Below are 5,343 nucleotides of genomic sequence, written 5' to 3'. Positions count from 1 at the left end.
TTCATTAAATAAACACAGAAAGGAAAAGAGAAGAAAATTGAACTTAGGTGAAGGATATTTTTAATTACTAAGATTTTTTTTCCAGTGTAATTCATGCAAAAGTCTGTTTGAGTGGTGGAATAGTACTAAAAACATGGGCATAATCCTTATTGGTACACAATTCTGTAAGAAGGCCATATTGAGGGCAACTGCCAAATATATCTCTCATTGTTAAAAAGTCAGGTGGTAACTCCTGGTTTAGTAAAGAGATTCTTCCATCCAACAAATGTGATATCTCTGAATGTGAGCCCTTTGTGCTTCTGTGCTGAGATGATCGTACTGTATGAAATTACATCATATTCTAGGCAGCTGAATAGAGGGATGGACAAAGACACAGTGGCAAGTTGGTCCACCATATGTCTTTGACCCTCAGTATACTCTTAACAAGTAGTATGTTTAATTTTGGTTTTTGCTTCTATTTCTGAACATTTTAAACTATTTGGCATGTTTAATATTTTCTGATTTTCTTTTGAGTCTTCTGAAGATCAGAGAAAAATATCTTTAAAATATTTTTAATATTGGAATAAAATTCACTGTATCTTACAATTACTTATATGGGTTTATTAGCTCCTCTTATATGAAATGCATTGTGCTCAATTGTGCAGTCATGTTTAACTCTTTGCCACTCCATGGACTGTAGCCTACCAGACTCCTACATCGATGGAATTTGCCAGGCAAGAGTACTGGAGTGGGTTGCCATTACCTTCTCTGAAATATGATCAAATTAAGATATTTGTAACCTGGTAGTGGTTTAGTTGCTAAGTCACCTTAGACTATTGTGACTCCATGGATTGCAGCCCATCGGGTTCCTCCATCTATAGGATTATCCAGGTGAGAATACTAGAGTGGGTTGCCATTTTCTTCTCCAGAGTATCTTCCTGACCCAGAGATTGAATCCAGGTCTCCTGCACTGCAAGCAGATTCTTGGCCAACTGAGCTACCAGGGAGTCCCATTTATTACATATAAATGACATACAATGTTTTGAAAAATTTGCATAAGGAAAAATCAAAACAAAACACCTCATAATTTATATTTATTTCAGATTGGAATGATAATATTTTGGATGTATTAAATTATTTTATTAAAATAGTTTTTTGGGGAGGGATAAATTGGGAGGATGGGGTTGACATGTACACACTACTGTATGTAAAATAGGGGCCTTTCCTGGTGGCTCAGCAGTGAAAAACTTTCCTGCTAATGCAGGAGACGTGGATCTGATACCTGGTTCAAGAAGATCCCCTGGAGAAAGAAATGGCAACCCATTTCAGTATTCTTGCCTGAGAAATCCAACGGACACAGAGGCCTCTCAGGCTACAGTCCATGGGGTCACAAAGAGCCCGACACAACTTAGTGACTAAACAACAACAGCAGCAAGAACAACAACACATATAAAATAGACATAAAATAAGAACCTACTTTATAGCACAGGGAACTCTATTCAGTCATACTCTGCAATGACTATTTGAGAAAGAATCTGAAATACAGTAGATATATGGATACATATACCTGATACACTTCTCTGCACAGGAGAAACCAACACAAATTAAAAATCAACCATTCTAAAATAAAAATTACTTTATAAAATAGTTTCATCCATTTTATAAAATATTTTCAATATGACTCTAAGAAATTTTAAAATCAGACATTTGGCTTATATGATTTTATGCAGTTCAGTTCAGTTCAGTTGCTCAGTCGTGTCCGACTCTTTGTGACCCCATGAATCGCAGCACTCCAGGCCTCCCTGTCCATCACCAACTCCCGGAGTTCACCCAGACTCACGTCCATCGAGTCCATGATGCCATCCAGCCATCTCAACCTCGGTCGTCCCCTTCTCCTCCTGCCCCCAATCCCTCCCAGCATCAGAGTCTTCCAATGAGTCAACTCTTTGCATGAGGTGGCCAAAGTACTGGAGTTTCAGCTTTAGCATCAGTCCTTCCAAAGAAATCCCAGGGTTAATCTCCTTCAGAATGGACTGGTTGGATCTCCTTGCAGTCCAAGGGACTCTCAAGACTCTTATCCAACACCACAGTTCAAAAGCGTCAATTCTTCGGCGCTCAGCCTTCTTCACAGTCCAACTCTCACATCCATACATGACTACTGGAAAAACCATAGCCTTGACTAGATGGACCTTAGTCGGCAAAGTAATGTCTCTGCTTTTGAATATACTATCTAGGTTGGTCATAACTTTTCTTCCAAGGAGTAAGCGTCTTTTAATTTTATGGCTGCAATTACCATCTGCAGTGATTTTGGAGCCCCCCAAAATAAGGTCTGACACTGTTTCCACTGTTTCCCCTCCTATTTCCCATGAAGTGATGGGACTGGATGCCATGATCTTCGTTTTCTGAATGTTGAGCTTTAAGCCTACTTTTTCACTCTTCTCTTTCACTTTCATCAAAAGGCTGTTTAGTTCCTCTTCACTTTCTGCCATAAGGGTGGTGTCATCTGCATATCTGAGATTATTGATATTTCTCTTGATTCCAGCTTGTGTTTCTTCTAGGCTCAAACACTTATAGTGAAATTGATCCTATAAATGCAATCTCAGACTATGAATTTTCAGACTACAGTGTACTAGTTACATTTTCTCAAACTCAAGAATCAGTTTGTAAAATACGTTTCTTAGTAAATATATATGATATCCTCATCCAGGTAGCCATTCAACAGAAAGAATCTCCTCATATAATACATTTCTAAAAAAACTGCTGCTAGGTCACTTCAGTCGTGTCTGACTCTGTGCGACCCCATAGACGGCAGCCCACCAAGCTCCCCCATCCCTGGGACTCTCCAGGCAAGAACACGGGAGTGGGTTGCCATTTCCTTCTCCAATGCATGAAAGGGAAAAGTGAAAGGGAAGTTGCTCAGTCGTGTCTGACTCTTTGCAACCCCATGGGCTACAGCCTACCAGGCTCCTCCATCCATGGGATTTTCCAGGCAAGAGTCCTGGAGGAGGGTGCCATTGCCTTCTCCATCTGAAAGAACTGGACTACCCTTTTTTTTAATATGGAAGAATGACAGTGTCCTTTCAGCCTTTATGATACCTGTGCTCCAAAATATACTTGGTGCAAAAAGGTTTGCTTATTTTTTTAACTTTTAAAAACATTTATTTTATTCATATATAGTTGATTTACAATGTTGCATATTATACTTATTTTTTATTAAAATTCCTAATAAAGAATTTTTTTCATTCTTACTCTACAATATTCATAAAATGATTTTTTAAAACTCAAAAGGGTCCTTTACAGCCAGGTGGTAACTGGTGATAACTATTTCTGGGTTTATTTTGGGTTAAGAATTTTTTTTCCAGAAGATTTTGCTCAACAATTCATATATTTCACTGTCCAGAACTTTGTCACATCTACTGGTAAAGTAGTTACCAGGAATTGCAGTGTCCATTTAGAATGATTATGTGCTTCTCTAAAATACTTAGAGGTTTTTGTTTCTAAAGCAGTAGGAGAGAGTAGATATTGGGTGAATCTCTGCCAAAGTGTCTACTCACATTTTTTTCTCCAATTTTGGCTTAGAACATTTGACAAAAATGCTTAAATACTTGCCTATTATACGCATGATTGAAACTGCATCATAATCCAAAATTTTATATTCTTCACTTAGATGGGAAGGAAAAAATTACTTTTTATGAATGTTTGTTATACATTTTCTAAACCTACTCTCAAGAATCCCTGTCCTTTGTTGCTGGAATGAAGGGATTCTTAAAGTTTCTGGTTAAGATATTCTACTTTGTTATTATTTGAAGCAGTGTTTCTCATTTTAACAAGTTTCTTTATAGCTACTTCCTTCTCCTTCTCCCTGTTGTGTTCCAGAAAGCACTTGAGCATAAAAGTTTCTGTAACCCCTGGATGGAGGAAGAGACTTCATAACATAATGCAGAGCTTTTTTCTTTGACCTTGAGTTGGACTCAGCTGCAAGATTGTTGGCTTGAGTGGTCTCCAAATTGCTTGTACTTGTATCTGTCAAGATGACCACTGTTGAAAATTTCCATTCTCTTGTTGGATGAGTGCCCAGTGCATCTCCCTGCCAACCCAGTTTTAATCACACAGAGTTGGCAGACTTTTCTTGAGTTTCAGCCATGTCCTCCACCTGGAGCCTGGGTTAGGGCGTCCATCTATTATTACCCTTTAGGATAAGGTCATCTTGCTCCTTGCATGACACAGCTATGGATCTCAACTCAGCCTTGAGGTGTGCTGGAAATTTGAGGTATATTTTCCTGATGAATAGAACTTGTAAAAACCTCTGGAGTACTATTCTGGTACTCTCTCAGCCTGTCAGGTCATTTTTAGTTTGTTTTAGACTTTCTGGCTTAATTTGGGAATGCCTGCTTGGTGGACACCTCCCAAAATGCGAGAGGTGGTTCAGTTCAGTTCAGTTCAGTCGCTCAGTCGTGTCTGACTCTCTGCAACCCCATGAATTGGAGCACGCCAGACCCTCCTGTCCATCACCATCTCCCGGAGTTCACCCAGACTCACGTCCATCGAGTCTGTGATGCCATCCAGCCATCTCATCCTCGGTTGTCCCCTTCTCCTGCCCCCAATCCCTCCCAGCATCAGAGTCTTTTCCAATGAGTCAACTCTTCACATGAGGTGGCCAAAGTACTGGAGTTTCAGCTTTAACATCATTCCTTCCAAAGATCAGGGTACAATTTCTTGATTTCCTATCCAAATTATGTAACATTTCACTTTCTTAGATTTTGTCATAGGGGATTGGAACAGGAAAAAATTTGTTGGATATTATGAATTCCCTACAGCTATCCCCCATTCTCTTTCTTTCCTGCTAAGAACAGGTGTGCTGTGTTTTACTTTTCCTTTATATTTGGTGGGAGCATCCTCTATGTCATCAGAGCCTTCTCCTTTCCCGAGTTGAATTCATCTCTCTCATTCCTTGAAATAAAAAAAAAAAATCACTGAGCAGATAGATGGTAAAACCTTAGCTAGATAACTAAGATGATTACTTGAGAATATTTTAATGCCACTATAAAATTACCAGTAATTAATGAATAAGATCACAAACAAGTAAGAAAAAGTAACTTTTGTGCTTTTTTTTTAATGAGGATCTATAGCTAAGGCAATTGTTAGATTTCTTTGCTATACAAAAAGTTGAAGACACTGTACCTAATCTCATGTCTCAAGTATATAGCCAAACAGTGATGAAAAGGATAAATATACAACCCTTAGATGGCTCCTATCATGTTAAATGAGTTCCATAGGAGTGCAGAAGTAGAGCCAATGATTTCTGAATGACACAGATAAGGCAGCACAAAATGTTCAATTATATTCAAAGGGATCCTTAAATAA

This window comes from Budorcas taxicolor, chromosome 17 (assembly GCF_023091745.1).
Source record: "Budorcas taxicolor isolate Tak-1 chromosome 17, Takin1.1, whole genome shotgun sequence".
In the NCBI taxonomy this organism is placed as follows: domain Eukaryota; kingdom Metazoa; phylum Chordata; class Mammalia; order Artiodactyla; family Bovidae; genus Budorcas; species Budorcas taxicolor.
This window is presented reverse-complemented; position numbering follows the sequence as displayed.